The sequence below is a fragment of the Monodelphis domestica genome, chromosome 1 (assembly GCF_027887165.1).
Source record: "Monodelphis domestica isolate mMonDom1 chromosome 1, mMonDom1.pri, whole genome shotgun sequence".
Taxonomy (NCBI): domain Eukaryota; kingdom Metazoa; phylum Chordata; class Mammalia; order Didelphimorphia; family Didelphidae; genus Monodelphis; species Monodelphis domestica.
Window position 1 is genome coordinate 79795236 of NC_077227.1, and position 27107 is coordinate 79822342.

The 27107-nt window shown below is 36.3% G+C and overlaps 1 protein-coding gene across 4 annotated transcripts in view; it reads right to left on the reverse strand.

Annotated features, from left to right (window-relative positions):
- Positions 1-27107, reverse strand: part of ZNF518A (zinc finger protein 518A) — a 62837-nt gene that overhangs the window by 10144 nt on the left and 25586 nt on the right. The window contains exon 1 of one of the 4 annotated variants that reach the window (XM_056801740.1): positions 18951-20852. The exons of the other annotated variants lie outside the window; for them this stretch is intronic. The gene's annotated coding sequence lies outside the window, so the exon portion shown is untranslated. Of the gene's footprint in view, positions 1-18950; positions 20853-27107 lie in introns of those variants that run through there. 4 annotated transcript variants of the gene reach the window in all.

The window sequence follows — 27107 nt, forward strand, 5'->3', positions numbered from 1 at the left end:
TCATCCTCACTATCTCACTTGTCTTCAGTCTCTTCCTGTCTACTGACTGCTTCTCTACTGCCTACAAACATGACAATATCTCTCCCCCCATCCCTGCCTCAAAATACTCTCATTAAATCCATTTATCCTCATTATTGTCTTATATTTTCCCTTCCTTTCATGGCTAAATTCTTTGAGGAGGGTATAAAGCCTTTAATTCCTTTTCAGCAGCCTAACTCTGTAATCTAGCTTCTGATGTTATCATTCAAATGAAATTGCTCTCTTGGAAGTTACCAATGGTTTCTTTAATAGTCAAAAATTCTCAATCTAGGTGCAGATGGGTGGCTCAGTAAATTGAGAGTCAGGCCTAGAGGCAAGGTCCTATGTTCAAATCTGACCCAAGACACTTCCTAGCAGTGTGACCCTGGGCAAGTCACTTAACCCCTATTGCCTAGTCCTTACCACCCTTCTGCCTTAGAACCAATACACCTTAAAACCTATACAAGTATTGATTCTAAGATGGAAGGTAAGGGTTTATCAAAAAACCAAAGCAAATCAAAATTTTAAAAAATTCTCAATCTATAACCTTCTTGACTTGTCTACATCCCTGAACACTGCTGCAGATCAGTGGTGTCAAACTTAAATAGAAACAGATCCCTATCATAGAAAACCACACATTAACAGTATCTATGTCGTATTACAGTTTTATTTTGTTAAATATTTCCCAAATATACTTTAATATGTTTGTGAGTTTGACACTTCTGCTCTCTGACATTCTCTTTTCTCTGGGTTTTCCTGAAACTATTCTTACCTACGTCTCTTCTTACTTGTATGACTATTTCTATTCAGTCTCTCTTGCTGGTTCTTCATCCAGGTAACACCTACTTATAATAGGGATCCTACAAGGATTTGTCTTGTGCTTTCTTCTCCCTCAATACTAGTTTGCTTGATGATCTCATCAACATCCATGTATTCAATTATTTATCTCTATTCATATAACTCTCAGCTCTATTAATCCAGTCTTGACCTCTCTCCTCAGCTCCAGACTCAAATCTCTAAATTCCAACTATATATCTCTAACTGAATATCCTATTCTTAAACTCAACATTATTTCCCCATGAAAATCCTACCTTCATCCTAACTTCTCTATTACTTTTGAAGGCTCTACCATTCTCCCAATCATTCAGGCTTGCAATCTAGGCATCATCCTTGACTCCAAATTTCCTCACTCCCCCATGTCCAATCACTGGCCAAGTCCTGTGGATTGTAACATCTTCACAACATTTCTTTTATATGCCTCCTCCTGAAACTGTCATGACCTTCGAGCAGACCCTCATTGATTTTGTGCCTAAACTACTGCTATATTCTGCTTGTTGGTCTCCCTGCCTCAAGTTTCTCCCTACTCCAGCCCAACCTCTATTCAGCTCTCAAAGTGATCTATCTAAAGCACAAGCACAACCATGTCATTCCCTCAAATACAATAAACTCCAATGCCTCCTATTGCCTCCAGGAACAAATATAAAATCCTTGGTTTGGCTTTTAAATCCTTTTATTATTACCTGGTCCCTTTCTACATATCCAGTCTTTTTATTGTACTTTACATTTCCCTCCATGTGACATACTAGTGACACTGGCCATCTCTCTTTTCTTCCCACTTTTACCCCATCTCCTGACTGGTCATTTTTCTCTGACAGATTTCCTCCCCCAAACCCTCATCTGTCTCCTGACTTCCCTGACATCCTTCAGGTTCCAGCTAATATTCAACCTTCTATAATATGCCTTCCCCAATCTCTGTTAATACTAGTGCCTTCCATCTAAGATGATCTCTCATTTATTCTACCTGTATCTAGTCTATAAATAGTTGTAGCCATGTTATCTCCCTCACTAAGACTGTGAGCTCCTGGAGAACTGTTTTCTGTGCCTTTCCATGTATCTCCATTAGTGCCTGACAGAGTAGGTGCTCTGAAAAAGCTTACTGACTTGATCTGGCTTGACATAATGTCAAGATCTCAGCACCACTGAAAGTATCTACAATGATCTTGAGTCAATTAAGTTAATTAAGTTGAACACAAATACACATGAGCAGAAAGAAAAAAAATATTTTTATGACTTTAGCTTACTGAAAAATATTAAGCACCACTAAGAAACTGCTAATCTCAGTGACCTAATGTTTGATAAGGCTTGTATTACCACAGATAAACAACATTTTTTATGGATTATTCACAATAATTAATCAAATAAAAACTGACTGATTTAAGTGTAGTAGGGTAGAATTATTCATTGAGAAAGAAAGCCCTTTTTGAGAAGTCACTACAAAATGCTGAATTATATGGTCTTTATTAATGGCTTTGAAGAAAAGAATTGCAATGAAATGGTAAAGTGAGAGAATGACTCTGGGTAGCTTCCCTTCACTTCTAAACAAGAATGGCATAAAATTGTGTAATAAAAATAGAAAGTAAAAAGAAAAGAAAACAAGTTACCACAAAGAAATTTTACAGGAAATAAACGTCACCCAAACACAAACAACACCACTCCCTCCTCATACTATGCTAGTCCTGAGCCCTGATGTCATAATTTTTCTCTAACCAATGTCCTCAATGGACCCTGGCCTTTCCCCTCCACTCACTTATACACATTCCCTTTAGTAAATTGAAGCCTAAGAACTTGACAAGTTCCAGGTAACAGAAGAAAAGTGGAAGACAATAGAAGAGGGACAGGCCCAGAAATATGGGCTTTGTTGCAATGTTCTCTATAATTATAATAGTAATGAAGATAAACTAAATGTAATAGGGAGCTACTGGAGATGACTGAGTAGAGACAATGATAGTCAGAACTTGGGCTTTAGGAAAATCATTTTGGCAAGAGGAAGAATTAGAGTAGGGTGAAACTTGAAGCAGGAAGACCAACCAAAAGACTATTGCAATAGTCTAAAAGTGAGGTGATGAAAGTCTCTACAAAGGGAGTGGCTCGAGAAAAGGGAACATATAAAGGAGATGCTGTCAAGGTAGAAATGAGGAGACTTTATAAAAGATATGATTATATAGAATAAGTCCTAAAAAGAAATCAAGACTTTCAATGAAGCTGTAAGTCAGGGTAACTAGAAGGATAAGTCATGCCTGTGACAGAAACAGGGAAGTTTAGAAAAGGGGAAAGTTTGAGGTCAAAAATGAGTTTTGTTTTGGAAATGCTGAGTTTGAGATGGTTTTGAGCCAGAAGTCAGTACAATGAATAAATATTTCAGAGTAAAGGAAAAATGAGATAAAAACTTCCAAAGAAAAGGAAAGTTTTATAATGAATTCTACAAAACCAAGAAATAACAATGAAGCAATTAAAAAACCTCCAGAAAACAACCAAATATATTTTAAATGATGAAAGGCAAACTCCACCCCCCCAAAAAGCAGAAGGCAGATCTCTCAAGGAAGAAATTAATAATACAAATAAAATATTAATAATTCATAGAGTCCAAAACCCTACCATATGCTATCTACAAGAAACACATTATGAGAAAGGTAGATACACATAGGGTGAAAGTAAGAGGGTGGAGCCAAATCTATTGGGCATCAACTGACAAAAAGAAGGAAAAAATGCAAAGGAAGGAGGACTTGCAGTCCCAAATCTCAAACTATACTATAAAGCAGTGGTTATCAAAACAATTTGGTACTGGCTAAGAGACAGAAAGGAGGATCAGTGGAATAGACTTGGAGTAAATGATCTCAGCAAGACGGTTTATGACAAACCCAAAGACCCCAACTTTTGGGACAAAAATCCATTATTTGATAAAAACTGCTGGGAAAATTGGAAGACAGTGTGGGAGAGATTAGGTTTGGATCAACACCTCACACCCTACACCAAGATAAATTCAGAATGGGTGAATGACTTGAACATAAAGAAGGAAACTATAAGAAAATTAGGTGAACACAGAATAGCATACCTGTTAGACCTTTGGGAAGGGAAAGATTTTAAAACCAAGCAAGACTTAGAAAGAGTCACAAAATGTAAAATAAATAATTTTGACTACATCAAATTACAAAGTTTTTGTACAAACAGAAAAAAAAATATTAATAATTCAGAGAAACTCCTCCCAAAAGTAGATTCTCTAAAAACAACTGCACATTTGGAACATAAAAATGCAGTGGGAGAGGAAAAATTAATTAACAAAAAAAAAAAGATAGGTTGGAAATACAGGGGAAATCCCTAACAACCACTGAAAGATAGGCTATAAGAAGATAATCAAAGGGTTTATATTTGCCAGAAAAAGACAATGACAATGAAATCTTGAATATCCTTATTTCAATAAATCATCCCCCCAAAACGTATACAATTATTGGAAGGAGCTAAAGTATAGATGAAGTGAACCTACAAAACAAAAAGAGAAATATGTTACAAATTTATCTCACCAAGAAACATTAGTCAAACTTTAGAAATTCAATGAACAACATAAAGTGGGTAGACAAGATAAAATCTTCCATATGCAAAAAAAAAAATCAAACAGAACATCAAAGGACTATTCTACTTGCATATTAGAACTTGAGAAACAAATTGTTCTCTGAGGTAACATATTAAGCAAAATTGAATTTAGTTATCAATGAGAAAAATGGGAGTTTCAGCAAGAGAAAAATTCTTTCAACAGAAACCAGTCTAAAAGATATGGTGATATGCAAATTTAAAAAATAAAATAATTTGGGAAAGGTAAATTGGTAAATCTATTATGGAAAAGACTAGAGAATGAAAATATGTTCATATTCAAGAAGTTGGACCAGGATATTGTTTTGTTGGTTATCTTTCTCTCATTTTAAAAACTATCATGTTGTCTAGAACACATAGAGAAACTAGAGGGCAACTATGCACAAAAGAATAAAAGAGGCAAGATTTAAAGGGTAAAAAACATTCAAGAGAAGAAAGAAATAAATTAATATTTCTAAGAACAAAAAACATGCTTCCTCATTAATAAATCAATATTTGGGGGAGTAGGTTAGTACAATGAAAACCTCACAGCCAGGGACAATAGAAGAGAATACCATGAAAAACCTGATTAAATACCACCATCTGGCCAAGACTCAAGGAAAAATTGTTTTGTTTTATTTTGTTTTCAATGCCTATCTCCATGCCTTAAGTGATTCAGGAAGTTCAAAGAACAGTAACAGAGAAGCATCTAGAATTAGGTTCTTCCATGGAGGAAGAATGTTTTGAGGCACCATAGCATATTCTGCCAGGATGGAAAGGAAAAAAGAACAACAAGAAGGAATACTGCGATGACCTTCATAATGGGGAACTAGAAATATGTAGAGACCTCTTTCTGAGCAGGAATCATACTTCTCAGTTCTCTTCCAACTGCAGGAGGGTGTGGTTGGATCAAGAGAAATTCATGAAAAATGAACAAGCTACAAAAGAAGCCCCCCCAAAGCTGAATACTTTAGAGTTAAAGACAATGAGCTGAAAATCTCCAAGGAAGATAAAAGTTTTCTACAAGATCCCCAGAAATATGAAAGGAACGATTTCAACAACCTTCAGAAAAACAATCAAATAATCAAAAGAATGAATATAAGAAATGAAAGCAGGGTGACCAGACATCAAGGCAGAGAGGTGGTGGAGAAAAAAGCAAGGCAAGTATGGATTGAACCTGACTCTAGATATTGACCAACTTCACTTCTCTAATAGCACCACATTAGCCCCTACATTAATATTAAGGGTGAGCTCCCCAAAAGACAATTATTTTTAAAAGATGGATTAGGCTGCATATGCAAGACTCATAAGTAATCAAACATAGTAACTCAGTTTTCAAAAACTTTGAGAATTAAATCTACTGTCAAAAGGACTTTCTTTTCAAAAACAACTATAAGATCAGAAAGTAGTATGAATAAAACATAAGTTAACCTAAATTAGTATAGGAGTTTATCTTCAGCAACCAGATTTTTAGAAGTGTTTCAACTCTCTGAGTCTTCTGTTCACAAATAACAGTAAAACAAAGGCTTTCCAAATGGCACACAGGAGGAGGAGGTTAAGAAGCAATGGCCAAAATTACTTGATATAGTTTTGTATAACTTCTGCATAAATATAACTATCTCTTTCATAATGAAAACAACATTCAATCAAAGTCAACAAAAGGAACACACCAACTGACAGTGAATGAAGCACAACAATTAGTTGATATACAAGCAGAAGAGGTCAAAGCACAAGTCAAATCTCAACATATGTATGATTTACTATCATGGTCAACTGATACAGGTTTCCAACAGAAATCGGTTGTGTCAATATGCTACTTGATGTATTTTGATGTGAAGTGCATAGAATTCAAAGTTAAACAATCTTTGAGTAAGCTAAAAGTACCATAATGTTATATTTGAATTTTATTCATATTGTTAAATACAATATAAATAAGTTGGTTTCAAAAGACTTAATTTTTAAAAAGGTAAAATAACTCAAAACCAATTACAAATAATCAGGATTTTTCAATAATTTAAATCTCTCTTAAATTCCTTGTCTAGTTTTTCAAAAGGAAAATAATATCTATTTGTGATGCAAAAAGACAAAATTGGCTTGAAGAGAAAATCAATTGGATAATTGAAACTGATAGAAACAAAGAAAATAGAAACAGTTTAAGCAAAAGAAATACAAGAAAAATGCAAAAGAAAAGCCAAAACAAAAAGTCCAAATACAGAAAATACAATCCATGGTGTTTCTGATTGGGATTTAAAAGTATTATAATTAATGGAAAGATCACTATATTTGTTTGATATGACTGTTTTAACCTAGCTACAAAATGGCATAAAATCTAAAAACTTCAAGAATTCACCTCCAATCTCAAAAATAAAAAGGTAAGGAGCTAGGGAGATGAAAAAATCCTTGCAATAAATTTATCTGATAAAAATCTCATTTCCAAGATATATAAGGAAATTATTTAAATTATAATTAGAACTATTCTAATGGATAAATGGATCTGAAGTCATTTCTCAAGAGAAGAAATCCAAGCTCTTTACAGCCAGAAAAACGATCCAAATTATTAATAGAGAAATAAATTAAGACACCTTCAAAGTTCCACTTAACACCCATAAGATTGACAAAATTGACAAAAAAAAAAAAGAAATCACAAATGTTGGAAGGCACGCTGATAAGAGTCATAAGTCTATATAGCTATTCTAGAAAAGAATTTGGAACTACTGTCCCAAAAGCTGTTATATTGAACATCACCTCTGATCTAGCAATATCATTACTAGGCAAATATTTAAAAGATCAAAGACAGAAGAAAAGATCCAATACATACAAAAATATTTGTAGCAGCTTTTTTGTGGTGATAACAAAATGGTAACAAAGGTATCTATCAATGGGGCAATAGCAGAACAAGTTATGATATATGAATGTAACAGACCCTTTTCAAACCATGGCACAAGGGTCTTTAAAACAATAAAAATTTATTGGAAAATATTTAACTTAATCCTCAAGAATGAGTAAACCAAAACACAAATCAAAGAAATAGTCAATAATTTCATTAAAAGGAATGACTTTGAGAAGACAATATACAAAAATCTATGGGATGCAGCCAAGTTGTACTTAGGGGAAATATTTTATATCTCCAGGCTCTTTCATCAATTAAAGAGAGCTGATCAGTAAGCTGGACATGTAACTAAAAACCTATAAAACCAACAAATTTAAAACAACCCAATTAAACACTAAAAGAGAAATTCTGCATATCAAAAGAAAGAGTAACCAAAATGAAAGTTAAAAAACTGAATTAATAAGTGAAAATAGGAGCTTGGGGGGAGGAGAATAAAACAATAGAAATGGCATTAGATAATTTAATATTTTAAAAGAGAAAGAAAAAAAACAAATGAAAATTAAAAAGGCGAATCCACAAGTAAATAAAAGCAATTAGTAGGGTCTACTTTACCCAAATATCTGCCAATAAAAAAGGCAATCTACATAAATGAATATTTACAAAAATATTAATTGCCCAGATTAACACACTAGGAATTAAAATACTTAAATAATGCTATCTCAGAAAAAAGAAATTGAACAAGCCAAAAAAGAGTTCTTTCTTCCCAAGGGAAAAAACTCTAGAACCAGGGTTTTACAAGTGAATTCTGGCAAATATTTAAAGAACAATTAATTTCAGTACTGCATGAAATAAAAAAATACATAAAGAAAGGATTCTATCAGATTCCTTCTATGACACAAATATGGTCTTGATACCAAAATTGAGGACAGTCAATAAAGAAAAAAAACTATAGGCCAATTTCCCTAATTAATATAAATGCAAAGATTTTAAATCAAATACTAGCAGAGAGTAATTACAATATATTACTAAAATCATACAGTATAATCAGGCTGGATTTATAAAGAATGCATGGTTCAATTTTGGAAAAACTACAAAATGACCATATTAATTAACGCAAAAAGTTATATAATTATTTCAATAAATGCAAAAGACATTATTGACAAAATGCAACACATTGCTATTTTTAAAAAAATTAGAAGGAACAAGAACAAGCAAAGCTTTCCTTAAAATGATAAGTAGTATCTATTTTTAGTCAAGACCAAGCATTATTTTTAATAGAGATAAACTAAAAATGTTTCCAATCAGATCAGGGGCGAAGCAATGATGTCCATACCACCATTATATTCAATAACATTACTAAAAATGGTAGGTACAGTAATAAGAAAAAAAATAAGGGAATAAGCATAGGCAAAGAGAAAACAAAACTACTACTATTTGCAAATAAAATCATGGTTTACTTAGAACAATACTAGACAATGAATTAAAAAAACAAATTTAAAAATTAAAAAAGTTGTTGTTCAAAATAATGAACTCCAGTAAAATTGCAGGCATAAAATAAACCCACATAAATCATCAGCTTTTCTATTTATATTAGTAACAAAACTCAACAGGAAGAAACAGAAGGAGAAAATTTATTTAAAATAACTATAGAATGTTCAAAATACTTGGAAAATCTGCCTGCTAATATGCATAAGAACTACATGAAAAAAATTATAAAATATTCTTCATATAAAGACAGATTTGAAGAAATATTAATTGTGACTAATACCCAAATTAATTTAGTGCAATTATTCAGTGCCATGTCGATCAAACTACTAAAAAATAACTTTATATAGTTATAAAAAATAATGAAATTCATCTGGATATCATGTAATCATATAAATCAATGTAAATCAATGCAAATAATAATAATAATTGGGAAGGAAGAGGCTCTACCAGATCTTGAACTCTACTACAAAGCCACAGTCATCAAAACAACTTAGGACTAGGTAAGAAACAGAGAGGCTGAATAGTGAATTTGATGGGATGTGGGATTTCATGGGAATAAAGAACTCTCAGACAGGCTTTCCCATTCAATTTTCTACAACAGACAACATCTTCAAAGTCATATGCCTGACAAAGGAATACATGGAATTTGAGATCCTGCTAATATCTATGATATATTTATGTATATTTTATATAAATATTAAATTGAAATTATATAGTAAAATGTATAAACATTTTATATATATGCATATATATATGTGTGTGTGTGTGTGTGTGTGTATTTATGCATGTCTATACTTTCTATGTAATATATACTCCTAGAAAATTGCCTGGAGCTTCATAAAAGGATAAAGGACTTGCCCAGGGTCACAAAGCCAGGATCGATCAGAGAAGAGACTTGAACTCAGATCTTCCTGACCCTGGGGGTCAGCTCACTCTCTACTATTCCACACTGCCTCTACACAATCCTGCAGGATCTGCTAAATGAAATCTTTAATAACTAAAAGACATTAATAATCTAACATCTTTAAAGGCACAATAAAGGAATGGAAACCACTTGCTGGGGATACTAAAAAAGAGGATTCCTACTTCATATAACCATTTTTTTAATAAAAAGAAGTGATATCAATTTTGAAATTCCATCCAAATCTATGATTTTATGAATCAACAAAAATGTATATTGCCCAGATTATGAAATGTAGTTGAAAAACCAATCCATTTGAAGTCGTTCCCTCTGTACACATAACATAGATAGAAATTACTGACAACTAGTTGGGCCCAAATTGGAAAGACATTTGGGAAATGATAAAAAGATTTTCAATGACCCCAAGCTGCCCTCTGTCTCAAAAACTCATCTTTTTAATGCTAATATTCTCCTGGCAATATCATATGACTTTGAATCATGAAAAGCCTTAATATAATAATCAAAATTGCACTTCCAGGGGCAATGAAAAGACATTAAACGGATAAATAGAAGAGTATTGCAGTATATTGCTAATGATCCCTTGCATGCAAGAATTGGTATAAGAACCAAAAGTATATACATACCTATACATATAACTAGAAAATAACAGCCATGCATCAAGAGTGGAAAAACAGCAGGTACAGTGCCCAAGTTTTAATGTGGCACAAAAAATTACAAAAAATAAAATAAGGCTTCTAATGTGCTTGGATAGAACTTCTAAGGAAAATTTCCAGAAAGACATAGTACAAAGAACTGCACAAGATGACAAAGTCCAAATGGGTTACATGCAGAATAGTTGAAACATTACCCAAATCAATGGGAACACAGATTTATTAAAGCACACACCAAAAACTGTATTATTTTTATGTGATATATATTTATAAAATATTTAAATTTATATGATTAATATAAACAAAGTCAGATCTTTAACCTTAAGAATATTATTTCATAAGGGGCAGAAAGAAAAAAAAAGAATGTGTGTTATCTAAGCACTTCTATGTATAAAAAGAAATTATATGAAGTGGCACATCTATCTTCTTTCTAATTATCCACTCCTGAAAGGTTTACCTTTCAACCATATTTTTTCAACTCTTAGCACAGACTACTATTTACAATGGACATTACTCAGAATACCAACATACTACATAGGAGAAAGTAAAAAAGCATCTTTAGAACATCTCCTGCAAGCACAATTAAATTTCAGGAGAAAAATCATTACAATGTCTTTCTTGAAGCAATACAACTAGATTAAATACAGATTTACAAGTGTGGAAACAGCATAGTTTGGTACAAGAATAGGGTATTTTTTGTTTCATTCTAATTCCTTTGATTATTCCCTGCCTTTGGTTGGCTCTTCAGATTTTAGTAATACCCCAGACAAATATCTGCTAAATACAATCTATATTCGAAAGGTTTCTAAATCTCTCTCCTCCCTAGATCTTAACTGATAAATACAAATCTATACTCTTATAATTATTAGGCACCCATACACAAGTTTTTCAGATTTTTCTATAGTTGATTCATAATCTGGCACTATATACTTCTTTCACCTCCATAATTAAAAAATATCTTATATGAAATACCTGTTTGGAGGCAAACCTCACAATTTTGCCTATAGTTGCCCATGTTTATATTTAAATTTCCTTGAACAAGAAGAACCATATGAAGAAATAAATTCGTTCTTTGAGAAGTTCAGTAAAGAATAGAAAAATAGGATAGTAGTTGAAGAGTCAGGGGTATGGTAATGATCTGGCAGAGAGAGAGAGAATTGAAGGTAAAAGGAAAGAAATCAATGCAGTAGAGTGATAATGCTAAAATTAAAGAACTAGATCCCTGTGGATATAAAGGGTTGGATCAGGAATACCCCACCCACTTTTTTTGTTTTTCAGTGGGAAAGAGTACCCCCCCCCCAAGATAAAGAGGCATGCATAGATGAGCCTACACTGTAAACTGCATTACACTGTTTTCCCTGCCAATACACACCTTTTCTAAATTTTCCTAAATTTTCTATGAATGATACTACCATACTTAAATTCTAGGCTCCCAGATTCTCATTTTCCTTGCCTTCTAACTGAAGTTAAATAGTTCAATTATCAATGATCTTTTAGTTGACAAATCTGGGCTTTTCTCAATTATAATTCTTCTTGATTTTTATTCAGGTTTTGACACAGCTAACCACTTTCCTTTTAAACAAACTCTCTGCATTCTGAATTACTATTATGTGTCACCTATAAACTCTCATCTGCACGTATTAAAAAAACCTTGGAAACCAGATTTTCTTATGTTTTAAAAAACTTTTCACATAAAGACTTTATTAGGTTTTGAACTCATTTGTTAAAAATATACTGACAAATGGGAAGATGACATCAGTCAAATTTTAACAAAACTGCATAAATGGATGGGATTGAAAAATGAGCATCAGGGGGCAGCCAGGTAGCAGTGGATAGTACATTAGGCTTGTAGTGCAGAGGATCTAGGTTCAAATCTGACCTCAGGCACTTCCTAACTCTGTGTGACCCTGGTCAAGTCACCTACTGAAGAAACATAATGTTATTATGGGAACCTGCCCTCCAGATGATACCCTAATGGGCCCCTTGTCCCAAGAACTAAAACTGACATATCCTTATTTATGTACTGCCATAAGGATATGTTATCTCAAGACCATATGTTCACTGACCTGACCCAGGTCACCAGCCAGACCATATGTTAAAAGGAAGCATCTGGGACTAAGATTGATGTGTCTTCACTTTTGGCAACCCCCACCCCTAGCTCCTCTATATAAGCCAGACCTAGGTAATGCTTGGGGTCTTCCACTTCTTGTGGAGGCCCAAACTATAGCTTGAATAAAGTACCTCTTGTGTACTGCATTACCGTGTGTGTCTCCTCCTTGGAATCTGAACCAGAACTGGACCAAACATTTGGGGGCTCGTTCCGGGATTCCAAAGGTTTGGACCACACAATGGTAAAGGTACTTGTATCCCGAAGGGAAATCTGAGTGCATCTGTCTGTGTGAATGTTTATGGGGAAGGGAGAGTCTGGATTGCAGCATACAGCTAAATACTTGGCAGATTCCAGGCTCCATGGATTATATGGAGATGTCCTATTGCCAAGTTGGATCTATTAAGACCCCTTTTCACCTGTTTCTGAGTGAGGACCTGCCAAGTACACAGTTTCTGAGTCCTGCAAAGGGCCAGGCTGGAATGACTGGGAAAACGGAAGTTGTTGTTTCGAAAGATTGAGAGATTTCCCTTCTAGAGGATTTTTTAAGAGCACTCAGTAGGAACTTTGGGGTGGTTAGAGGCCCCCCACCCAAATTGGACTTGGGACAGAAACTTAGGGGTGGTTAGATGTCCCCCGCCCAAGTTGGACGTGGGACAGGGACCAGGTCCCTGCAACAGAGGTTTGAGTCCTCTAAGGACCCAATGCATCCTAAGTTAGACAGTGAGTGTGAAAAATTTCCACGCTGGCAGATGTGCCAAAGAATAGGATCTCAAAGATAAGCCCCTGGGGTCGAAGGTATTGCCTGCCCCTAAACCTAGTGAAAGTCTGTATCTCTGTTGTTTGTCTTCCATGTCTGTTTGTTGTCTGGCTTTTACTGTTTGTCTCGTGTGTCTTTCTATATTTGGACCTTTAATAGTCCTCATGGGCCAACAAACATCTACCCCCTTAGATTTGGTCTTGGCTCACTTCTCCATCTTTAAGGCAGGAACCCAAAATCTCTACCAGGAAGCTATCAGTTTATTGATCAGATCTGCCTTCCTCCTCTGCTGCAGGGAAGAGGGTTGATTCTGAACAGAAAGACAACTGGTGAGACACACCTACTTTTGGAGTGTTTCTGTTATCATTGTCTTTGTCACAGTCTCATCTCTATGTATTCTTAAATTGGACACTCACAAAAAGGAAAATGGAGAAGTTGCAAGATTGAACTTCCCACAATCAAAAATCCTCAGCAGAGAATAAAAGCAAATATCTATCAATGATTTCTTCCTCTTTCTTCCTTTGGATGGGCCCCCAAAGGAGAGAAAAATAGAAAAATTCAGAGCAGAAAGGGAGATTTTTACTCCACAGTTAAAGGCACTTTTCACTTAAGATTAATTCTAAGAACTGATGCATGAAACTTGGGAAGATTGCTAATGATTTTGATATGGTACAAATGTAATTTCACATATTGTGGCAACTGTCAGTTAAAATGTGAAATGTTAGCCAGATTTTCTTGAGCACAACAAAACTCATGGTTAGAAGTTTCTTTTGTTAGATCTTGCAATGCATAATGGTTTCAGTGAATTTGAGAATTATCTAAATGTGACTGATAACCAGTCTGACACAGAGAGGGAATGTTTTATTCTATAAGGACAGAAATTGTACTGGCTATTTTATAGATATAAAAGTCATCCAGAAAAAGTTGTTATGTTATTGAGAAGAAGTTATTCTAGAATTTAAACTTGGGATTTTTCAAATCAGATGTTATTTTAATGTATGTGCTAACAGAACTAGCAACAAGAAATCACATGCCACACAAGAAGTTTTTAAAGTGGTTAATCTGTGGGTGTGATTTAATAATACAAGTACTAAGAATTTGGTATTTTCCAAAAGAAGTAATTTCTAAATGGTGTTGTCTTAAGGTTATATGGATTGTTTTTTTTTTTAATGTGTACAATGTATAGGAAGTAATTTGAGATCTAGAGATGAACATATATTCAGATACAAATTCCTGGAAAGTAATGGAGTGAATACAAAATATTTGTGCATTTGTACAATAGAGAGAATTAAGTTTTCCACCTAAATAGGTTATGGGTATATGATATGCAAATTATATGTCCTTAATAAGACAAATTTGGCCAGCCCTGAAATCAAGAAGGGCTTGTCATGAGGATTAAATACAATTCAGTACAGTACCTTTCCTCTACTTACATGGTAAAGATAAGGAGGAGGAGCCAGAAGAAATAAGAGTAATGGATAGAGATACTAATTGATGCTATGAATTCTAGTGTGAACAGGTATGTGGCAATGTTCTGAGCTAAAAGAAAACTAAACTGGAGGTTCTATTCTACTTTAGACAAGAGGTTTAAGAGGAGTACAGGTAAATGTTTGAACTTCAGTTTGGTTACACACTGAAAGATTGCTAAAGGACTTAATCAAAGTTATTTGGGAGTTATGGAGTTCAAACTAAAATCCACTGAGAGTAAATTATTATGAAGGGGGTTTGATACATTCAAACTTTTAAATTAGACTAAGCTCACTTGTTAAAGAAAGATGGGACAAGGTTGCTAAGTAATAAAATCTAAAGCAAGCAGCCTTAGGATAAATTGCTCACAAGCTATTTATCCCTTCCTTGCACACAGGAAAGAGAAAGAAGTGTTTATAATTTTTCCACACTGATATTTAGGGACTGAAATAGGGACCTCACAGAGTTAACAACCACTTTGTGATAGAACTTAAAGATTAGTATATTTTAATTGTATATTTCAGAGGTTTTAAGATGTTCAAGCAAGCAAACCTTGCCAGTCCTGTCTGACCAAGAAGCCTATTTGAGGCTATGAGATCTTAATACAAACATTCCATGTCCAGAATGATAAAATTAGTTGAGTGATATGTAATTGATGTTACCTCTCATGAATTTTGGGAATATGTTGGTTGATATTTTGATTACATTTTTGATCTGTAGAAAGATATATATGTTGCAAACAGTAGCCAAGGAGTGGGTAGGATGTTAAAATGGCATATATGTGAAAAATGCTTGCTCAGAATTTTATGATTGTTCTGTGACTTGCTGCTAAAATGATCAGAAATTTATAACTGATGAGCACTATGCTAAAGATGCAGTGGTTCAATGATGTAATCCTTTAAATCAGAATTATTTTGGGTTACTGATTAGCAATTGAAGAGATACCAATAGAATGTTTCTTTGACTTAGGCAAGTCAGAGAAGGTGGGAAGGTTAAGGTATGTTGGATTTGAATTCAGAAGAAAGGGATTTTGACCTAAAGTCCATAAAGCATGAATATGTAGATTTGTGAAGAAAGAATGGAAGTCATGCTCTGCTTTTTAAGCAAAGGGTTTTGAGACAGAGACAGAGACAGAGACAGACAGGCAGACAGACAGAGACAGACAGAGAGAGAGGCAAAGGAGTCACACAGGGAAGGGAGGTAAAAAAGAACAGATAAGATGTTCTACTCTTATAATTGGATCCCTGACCTAGGGATAATTTCTAGAATTAGTTAGAAAATCACATATGATTCTTTAATTTCTCTGGACAGTTACCCTGAAGTGATTCCTGTATGGTCTTGTCTTAGTCTTTCAGATGGCCTAGGTCCAAGAGATGAAACAGCTCTGATTTATATTACTATGGAGCTACTCAATTCAGCACTCATATTCTTTATTTCAAGTTTTGTGACTAAAGTGTGATATGTAAATTATTGCCAAAATACATAAGAATAAGTGAGTGATCAGTCTTGTAGGGATATGAAAGGCTTATTTGAGGTATATGGAAATTCTGGACTGAAGATAAGCAGAATTTCTCTCAGCTGAAATGGGGATACTTGTCTTTTAAGGAAAAAGAAGGCTTCTGGGATCTAATGGTGACAAAGTACACAAAGGACAGAGAATGTCCTGGGATGGTTATAGAGGCATATTCTGGGCTCACCTGGGAATGAACCTTTTCTGACCATCTAGGATGCTAATCCTTGAGTGCTACAATGATGGCATGAGCCAGTGATACCTTTGCTTTGGCCTGTACATGAAGACCTCACAATGTATTCCTTGGGACATGAGGAAATGTTTTCCCTGTCTGCTTTATCCTTTGTGACCAATTCCCATAATCAACACATAATGCAAATTGTCAAATTAAAGTTTCCATTTCCCCAAACAACCTATTAGGTTAATAATTGAAAATTCTTAAATTGTTAAGGAACATACTTTGAAAAGTAGGTGAAGTTTATTAATAGATGTCTTGTATTTGTAGCCTTAATTTACCACAGTTGAAGTTTGGATCTTGAACTTGGAAATATAGCTCAAAGCTTTCTTGAATTTCCCCCAGAATCTGGGGTAAAGGAACACATCTGTAAAATATTGTTACTCAATTGTTTATAGATGTTTATAGTTAATATGTACCTTGCAAAAGGTTATTCTTTAACAGAAACATCACGTACCAACTCTGCAAACAACTCAGGAATCAGATTTCCTAAAGGGATCTATTCCTGTCAGAAGATGATTTCTAAAGATAAAATCTATTGGCTAAGATACCCAAATGCAAATGTGTAATATTAATTACTATTGTACTAATTTTCTCTGTTTCTATCTGGCGTTCTAGTGTTTGCCCCAGTCCTGGTTTCTACACTTCTATCTTAGGGGCTGACTCTCCCCCTTGTGACCTGTCTGCCAATCAGGGGAAGCAGTTGTGGGACATCCTTCAGATCTCCAAGCAGATCCCACCTACAAGACCCAGGCATTCACTAAAGACCCAATGTCCACAGCCTTTCCCTCCCTGTTCAAGTTTTGGCTACTCCCCTGTGGGATATGGGGGCCTTGCATTTGTAACCTTGTCACTTCTCTAGTTGCTTCTAGGGTACAAGCACTCTTGGGAGTTACCCAGATGCCACCGTAACTTCGGCAACTATTCCAGCCTGAAGCCCTAGACATTGCCTACGGTCAATACCTCTCTCCTGACAATAGGCAGGGACAGCTCTACAACCATTCTCAGCTCCGAAGAAGCTACAGAAGACTAAGACCATTGCCCCTTTTCCCTTGGATATTTGGAGAGGGGGGAGATGACATGGGCATGGTACCCCCAGAAACTTGGGCAAACTATTCCCATTTAAAGGTACTCAATGGTTGTGTGTGACCTCAGATTTGACCCCATGTGTAAGTAAAGGTTCCTTAGGCTCCAACCACTGTTTTTCCTAAGGTCTTACTCTATAACAGCGAGGGTCTTTATCAGAGAGGGCTAGATCTTCTATTCCTCCAGGAGGGTGGACTCTGTGCTGCTCCAGGAGAAGAATGATGTTTTTATGCAGACCACCCAGGTCTAGTTAGGGATTCCATGATAAAACTACGAGAAGGCCTGACCATCAGGAAAAACGAACACGAGGCCCAGAAATCCTAGTATGAGCAACTCTTTCACAAACCCCCATGACTGACAACCCTCAATTCCAAATTATTGGGCCCCCTCTTCATCCTCGTCATCTTGCTGACCTCTGGCCCTTGTATTATCAATAGACTTGTGGCTTTGTAAAGTAGTGCATTAACACAGTCCAATTCATGGTCGTAAGGCAGCAATACCTTCCCCTAAATGACATCCATGCCCCTATGAAGACACTGTCCCCATGAGTAGGATTCATCATTGTCCTAAAAGAAGTGGGGAATGAAGAACATAATGTTATTATGGGAACTTGCCCTCCAGATGATACCCTAATGGGCCCCTTGTCCCAAGAACTAAAACTGACATCCTTATTTATGTACTACCATAAGGATATGCTATCTCAAGACCATATGTTCATTGACCTGACCTAGGTCATGGGCCAGACTATATGTTAAAAGGAAGCATCTGGGACTTCCGGTCAAGATGGCGGTGTAGAAGCAGCGAAAGTTCGGACCTCGGAAACCCTTCCTTACCGATCGCAAACTGAGTGCTCCTAAGACATCGAAATTCAAGCTGAACAACAGGATAGACCTGTGGAACCCTCCTCTTGGACCTGGATCAAAAGGTACCGCACCCCAAAAGCCAGAACCCTAGATCACTCGGATCTAAGGGGTAGGCAGAAGGAAGGTCCCAGGACCCATTCCCCCCAACCCAGAGTGCTGAGCCCACGGCAGCAGCGGGAACCTCAGGGCTCTGAGGACTCACCTTGAAAACAAGCTGAGCCAGTCTCCGGGGCGCCCAACACAGATGGCAGGGAAACATAGAGAGAAGGGGGAAACCTGTAGCCCCCTGGCTGGGTCCTTCCATCTGAGTCTCAAGGGAGGTCCCAGCTTTAGGGCACCAGCTGAACCCAATCCCATCAGGAGCCCTCAGAGCTACTGAAAGGACAGAAAACTCAGAGCCAGCAAAGAGGTTGCTCCAAAGAGCGTACCTTGAAAGTAACCTGGGCCAGTCTCCAGGCATCCAACACAGACTGTGGAGGAGGAGGTTGTTTTTTTTTCTCTTTTTTTTTGGCTCGGGGATCATTCGGCCCACACCACCTGAACCTAATCCCATCAGGAGCCCTCAGAGCTTCTGAAAGAACAAAAACTTCAGGGCCCGGGAAGGGCTTACCTTGAAAACAACCTGGGCCAGTCTCCAGGCATTCAACACAGATTGTGAAGAAGGAGGTTTTCTTTGCTTCAGGGCTCATTTGGCCCAAACCAGGTGAACCTAATCCCATCAGGATCCCTCAGAGCCCAGGGAAACCACTACCCCTCCCCCCTTAGAGAGCAGGGTCTTCTGAAAGAATCAGCTGAACCTAATCTCATCAGGAGCCCTCAGAGCCCAGGGAGGCCACACACCTTCCCCCTTAGAAAGCAGGGTCTTCTAAAAAAAAAAAAACAGAAACCTAGAGGCCGAGTCAAGATGGCAGCCTAGAAGGAGCATAGACCTGGCAGCCTGGCCAGAGCTTTGGAGATCCTCCATATTTGCTCCAGCCGTTCAGGAAGTTTAAAACTCAGAGTAAACCCAGCCCAACTAAGCTGAACTCAATCCCATCAAAAGTCTCCAGAACTGCAGGGAAGCCCAGGCTCCCCACCCATCCTCATTGACTACTGGACTTTAAGCCAATCCAAAGCCTCCAGAGGACAGGAAAGCTCAAACCCCCCAACAACCCTCCCCCAGAGATTACACCAAGAGATCTTCTGTGAAAGCTTCAAGAGGGGAAACCGATAGAAGTCCCCAAAAAACAAAAAAATGAGAGGAACAAGAGCACAGACAAATACGGGGAGTAAAGAAGGGGTGAATTTGAACAAACAACAGAAAAAGAAGAAAGAAACTACAATAGACAGCTACTACTCAGCAAATGGAACAGAGGGGGAGAGATCAGCAAACAATAAACCAGAAATCCCAGCAAACTGGATACAGGCTGTGGAAGAACTCAAAACACAACTAAGAGAGGCTGAAGACAATTGGGAAAAGAACTGAAAAATTAAGATAAGTCATCTAGAAACAGAGGCATTTGAACTAAAACAAGAAAATAATGTCCTGAAAGCCAAAATCATCCAGCTGGAAAATGAGGCAAAGGAGATGAAAGATGAGGCAAAGGAGATGAAAGACGAGGTAAAGAGGATGAAAGCCGATCTTCAAAGAAAATCAGACCAGAAGGAAAAAGACGACCAAAAAGCCAGAGATGAAATCCAATCTTTAAGAACCAGAATACAACAACTAGAATCAAGTGACCTCATAAGGCAGCAGGACACTATAAAACAAAACAAAAAGAATGAAAAAATTGAGGAAAATGTGAAGCATCTCATTCGCAAAACAGACGATTTAGAAAATCCTTCAAGAAGAGGCAATATAAGAATAATTGGACTACCAGAAGACCACGACAAAAGAAAAAGCCTGAACATAATACTAGAGTAAATTATCCAGGAAAACTGTCCCAAGATCCTAGAACAAGAGGGGAAAGTGGAGATTGAAAGAATCCACAGATCACCCCCTGTATTTAATCCCCAACTGACAACACCAAGAAATGTTATAGCCAAATTCAAAAACAATCAGATGAAAGAACAGATATTACAAGCTGCCAAGAAGAAGCCATTCAGATACCATGGAAACACGGTGAGGATAACACAGGATCTGTCTGCATCCACACTGAAGGACCGAAAGGCATGGAATACGATATTCCGGAAAGCAAGGGAACTAGGTCTACAGCCAAGAATAAAATACCCATCAAAACTGACTATATTCTTACAGGGGAAAGTATGGTCATTTAACACAACAGAAGAGTTCCAAGCATTCATAAATAAAAGACCAGACCTGAACAGAAAATTTGAAGTCCAACCACAGAACTCAAGAGAATCATCAAAAGGTAATTTAAAAAGAGGGGAAAAAACAACAACAACAACAACAAAATTTTTAAGAGACTCAATAAGTTAAAATGATATGTATCCCTATAAGAAAAGAGGTCAATGGCAACTCTTAAAAACTGTTGCTATCACCTGAGCAGCTAGAAGAACTACACTCAGAGAGAACAGTGACAAACTGTATAGGATGAAAGGACAAGACATAAATAGGTATATAGATATAGGCATGCATAAATACATATACATGTGTATGTATATATATATAATGACTAAAGCTAAAAAAGAAAAGAGGTTATGACTAAAAGAAATGGGAAAAGAAACAAATGGGGATAAATTTATATGTCACAAAGAAGCTCATGGCAGGAGGGGGGAGAACATCGATACATTGGAAGCATAAAGAGGTTGGAGATAGGAAATACTCAACTCTTACATACTTTGAAACTGACCCAAAGAGGGAAGAACAATCCAACCCATTGGGGAAGAGAATAGATTTGCACCCTATAGGGGAGTAGAAGGGTAAAAAACAGACTGGTGGGGAGGGAAGCAGTACAAGGGAGGGAGAGGGTGGGAGGAAATTTTAAAAAGACTACAGGGGAAAATAAGGGAGGGAATAAGAAGGAAGAGGGGTAGAAAGAGAAGTACAAGGGGGACTGATTTAAAGTAAATCACTGGACTAAAAGGTAGAGCTGAAGAAGAAAGGTTAGAATTAGGGAAGGATATCAAAATACCAGTGAGTCCACAAGTGACAGTCATAACTTTGAACGTGAATGGGATGAACTCACCCATAAAACGTAGGCGAATAGCTGAATGGATTAGAATCCAAAACCCTACCATATGTTGTCTTCAAGAAGCACACATGAGGCGAGTAGACACCCACAAGGTCAGAATTAAAGGATGGAGTAAGACCTTCTGGGCCTCAACTGACAGAAAGAAGGCAGGAGTGGTAATCATGATATCTGATAAAGCCAAAGCAAAAATAGACCTGATCAAAAGGGATAGGGAAGGTAATTATATTTTGTTAAAAGGGACTTTAGATAATGAGGAAATATCACTAATCAACATGTATGCACCAAATAATATAGCACCCAAATTTCTAATGGAGAAACTAGGAGAATTGAAGGAAGTAATAGACAGTAAAACCATATTAGTGGGAGACTTGAACCAACCATTATCAAATTTAGATAAATCAAATCAAAAAATAAATAAGAAAGAGTTAAAAGAAGTGAATAAAATATTAGAAAAATTAGAATTAATAGACATATGGAGAAAAATAAATAGGGATAAAAAGGAATACACCTTCTCAGCACCACATGGCACATTCACAAAGATTGACCATACATTAGGTCACAGAAACATGGCATACAAATGCAGAGAAGCAGAAATAATAAATGCAGCCTTTTCAGATCACAAGACAATAAAAATAATGATCAGTAATGGTACATGGAAAACCAAATCAAAAACTAATTGGAAATTAAACAATATGATACTCCAAAATCGTTTAGTTAGAGAAGAAATCATAGAAACAATTTCATCGAGGAAAATGACAATGGCGAGAGATCCTTTCAAACCTTTTGGGATGCAGCCAAAGCAGTAATCAGAGGTAAATTCATATCCCTGAGTTCATATACTAACAAACTAGGGAGAGCAGAGATCAATGAATTGGAAATGCAAATAAAAAAAACTCGAAAGCGATCAAATTAAAAACCCCCCAGCAGAAAACCAAACTAGAAATCCTAAAAATTAAGGGAGAAATTAATAAAATCGAAAGTGATATAACTATTGATTTAATAAATAAGACAAGAAGCTGGTACTTTGAAAAAACAAACAAAATAGACAAAGTACTGGTCAATCTAACTAAAAAAAGGAAGGAAGAAAAGCAAATTAACAGCATCAAAGATGAAAAGGGGGACATCACCTCTGATGAAGAGGAAATTAAGGCAATCATTAAAAATTACTTTGCCCAATTATATGGCAATAAATACACCAATTTAGGTGATATGGATGAATATATACAAAAATACAAACTGCCTAGACTAACAGAAGAAATAGAATTCTTAAATAATCCCATATCAGAAAATGAAATCCAACAAGCCATCAAAGAACTTCCTAAGAAAAAATCCCCAGGGCCTGATGGATTCACCAGTGAATTCTATCAAATATTCAGAGAACAGTTAATCCCAATACTATATAAACTATTTGACATAATAAGCAAAGAGGGAGTTCTACCAAACTCCTTTTATGACACAAACATGGTACTGATTCCAAAACCAGGCAGGTCAAAAACAGAGAAAGAAAACTATAGACCAATCTCCCTAATGAATATAGATGCAAAAATCTTAAATAGGATACTAGCAGAAAGACTCCAGCAAGTGATCAGAAGGGTCATCACCATGACCAAGTAGGATTTATACCAGGGATGCAGAGCTGGTTCAATATTAGGAAAACCATCCACATAATTGACCACATCAACAAGCAAACCAACAAGAACCACATGATTATCTCAATAGACGCAGAAAAAGCCTTTGATAAAATACAACACCCATTCCTATTAAAAACACTAGAAAGCATAGGAATAGAAGGGTCGTTCCTAAAAATAATAAACAGTATATATCTAAAACCATCAGCTAATATCATCTGCAATGGGGATAAACTAGATGCATTCCCAATAAGATCAGGAGTGAAACAAGGATGCCCATTATCACCTCTACTATTTGACATTGTACTAGAAACACCAGCAGTAGCAATTAGAGAAGATAAAGGAATTGAAGGCATTAAAATAGGCAAGGAGGAGACCAAGTTATCACTCTTTGCAGATGACAGGATGGTCTACTTAAAGAATCCTAAAGATTCAACCAAAAAGCTAATTGAAATAATCAACAACTTTAGCAAAGTTGCAGGATACAAAATAAACCCACATAAGTCATCAGCATTTCTACATATCTCCAACACAGTTCAGCAGCAAAAACTAGAAAGAGAAATCCCATTCAAAATCACCTTAGACAAAATAAAATACCTAGGAATCTCTCTCCCAAGACAAACACAGGAACTATATGAACACAACTACAAAACATTCTCCACACAACTAAAACTAGACTTGAGCAATTGGAAAAACATTAATTGCTCATGGATAGGATGAGCCAATCTAATAAAAATGACCATCCTACCCAAACTCATCTATCTATTTAGTGTCATACCCATTGAACTCCCAAAAAATTTCTTTACTGATTTAGAAAAAACCATAACAAAGTTCATTTGGAATAACAAAAGATCAAGGATATCCAGGGAAATCATGAAAAAAAAAAACACAAATGAGGGGGCCTTGTAGTCCCAGACCTCAAACTATATTACAAAGCAGCAGTCATCAAAACAATTCAGTACTGGCTAAGAGACAGAAAGGAGGATCAGTGGAATAGACTGGGGGCAAACGCCCTCAGCAAGACAGTATATGATAAACCCAAAGGTCCCAGCTTTTGGGACAAAAATCCACTATTCGATAAAAACTGCTGGGAAAATTGGAAGACAGTGTGGGAGAGATTAGGAATAGATCAACACCTCACACCCTATACCAAGATAAATTCAAAATGGGTGAATGACTTAAACATAAAGAAGGAAACCATAAGTTAATTGGGTAAACACAGAATAGTATACATGTCAGACCTTTGGGAGGGGAAAGACTTTAAAACCAAGCAAGACATAGAAAGAATCACAAAATGTAAAATAAATAATTTCGACTACATCAAATTAAAAAGCTTTTGTACAAACAAAACCAATGTAACTAAAATCAGAAGGGAAACAACAAATTGGGAAAAAATCTTCATAAAAACCTCTGACAAAGGTTTAATTACTCAAATTTATAAAGAGCTAAATCAATTGTACAAAAAAACAAGCCATTCTCCAATTGATAAATGGGCAAGGGACATGGATAGGCAGTTTTCAGATAAAGAAATCAAAACTATTAATAAGCACATGAAGAAGTGTTCTAAATCTCTTATAATCAGAGAGATGCAAATCAAAACAACTCTGAGGTATCACCTCACACCCAGCAGATTGGCTAACATGATAGGAAAGGAAAGTAATGAATGCTGGAGGGGATGTGGCAAAGTAGGGACATTAATTCATTGCTGGTGGAGTTGTCAACTGATCCAACCATTCTGGAGGGCAATTTGGAACTATGCCCAAAGGGCAATAAAAGAATGTCTACCCTTTGATCCAGCCATAGCACTGCTGGGTCTGTACCCCAAAGAGTTAATGGAGAAAAAGACTTGTACAAGAATATTCATAGCTGCGCTCTTTGTGGTGGCCAAAAATTGGAAAATGAGGGGATGCCCATCAATTGGGGAATGGCTGAACAAATTGTGGTATATGTTGGTGATAGAATACTATTGTGCAAAAAGGAATAACGAAGTAGAGGAATTCCATGGAGACTGGAAAGACCTCCAGGAAGTGATGCAGAGCGAGAAGAGTAGAACCAGGAGAACATTGTACACAGAGACTAATACACTGTGGTATAATCGAACGTAATGGACTTCTCCATTAGTGGCAGTGTAATGTCCCTGAAAAATCTGCAGGGATCTAGGAGAAAAAACACTATTCATAAGCAGAGGACAAACTGTGGGAGTAGAAACACCGAGGAAAAGCAACTGCCTGACTACTGAGGTTGAGGGGGCATGACAGAGGAGAGACTCTAAATGAACACTCTAATGCAAATATTAACAACATGGCTATGGGTTCAAATCAAGAACACATGTGATACCCAGTAGAATCATGTGTTGGCTACGGAGGGGGTGGGGGAGAGGAAAAGAAAATGATCTTTGTCTTTAATGAATAATGCATGGAAATGATCAAATAAAATATTATAAAATTTTTAAAAAATTAAAAAAAAAAAAGGAAGCATTTGGGACTAAAATTGATGTGTCTTCACTTTTGGCGACCCCCACCTCTAGCTCCTCTATATAAGCCAGACCTAGGTAATGCTCGGAGTCTTCCACTTCTTGTGGAGGCCCAAGCTATAGCTTGAATAAAGTACCTCTTGTGTATTGCATTACCGTGTGTGTCTCCTCCTTGAAATCTGAACCAGAACCGGACAGAACACCACCTAATCCTGTGTGACCCAGCACAAGTCATTTAATTCTCTTTGTCTAACCCTTGCCCTTCTGTCTTAAGAGTTGTTACTAGGATAAAAGGCAAGTGTTACTTAAAAAAAAAAAGCATCAGGATTTAATAAGCATAGCCAATGATGATAAATTTCTTTCATTCAACTATGAATCTTTGTGAGATATCTATTTCACTTAACAGCCATTAAATGCAAGTAACAAAATTTAATGAAATTTGAGCCAGATCAAATCTCTGAATCACAAAATTTTAAATCGAGATTTCAAAAAAAATTAAGCATATTCAATTACATTGCTTTTATTATGGGGGATGTGGAAGGTAATAAGCATTTATTAAGTCATGTGTTTTACAAATATTATTTATTTCAGTGAGAGCAATAAGGGATTTTGAATCATAAACCAATAAAATATCTTCCAAATATTTTTGTCTAGCTCATACCTTTCATTTTTGTGAAAATTTTATAATGTATTACTATAATGGTACATACATATGATTTATGAATAAGTATGAATATACTAGGGGTGCATGCTCAAATTTTTTTAACTGATAGGTTCAAAATCAAAAGTTTGGTAATCATTGGATGGGGGTGAGTAGGAGGAAGGGGGCAGGGAAAGAAGGTGAGAAAAAATTTTACTAAGCACTTTGCTAAGTAGTTATGTGGGAAGCACTATGCTAAGTATAGGAAATACAAATAGTTTGTTGTCCTTTGTATTCAAAGAGGACCAAGAAAAATGACACCAAGTAATGCCTTTTGACACATGTAATAGAATTAAAGGAGGTAGGAGCAACACCTTAGTCTCACTCTCTCTTTTATAGTCATCAAAGCCCAGTGACAAGACAAAAGTCATGAGGACAAGTGTTCATTCAGGATGCAATGGAAAAAGCCTACTTGGCTTCTATGTCTAACCAACCTCTAAACACTCCACAGAGCTTGCAGGCTTCCTCCACCTTTGTGGCCATTGGAACAAAATGTTCTCATATACCCCTTTCTGCTGGGGGAAGTCTTTACATGCCTGAGGCACACTGCCCCAATAACCCACTAAGGGTTTGAAGCCTTTTTGTTAACCCTCAACCTAGTTTAGCCCACTTGCCATGATGTGTAGGATTGTGTTTTACCAGAGTGTGGTCACTGAAATACCACAGCTTCTTGGAGGCACAGGTGAGAGATGGGGTGGCAGGTAGACACTAAAGGTGGACGACCAACCTCAAAAGGAGCTCAGCTAGCCCTCACACCAGAGGTGTTGGTCTTCTCTGTTATTTAAAAAAAAAAAAAGAGGAAAGGCAGTTCCTGTCCTCAAGGAGCTTAAAT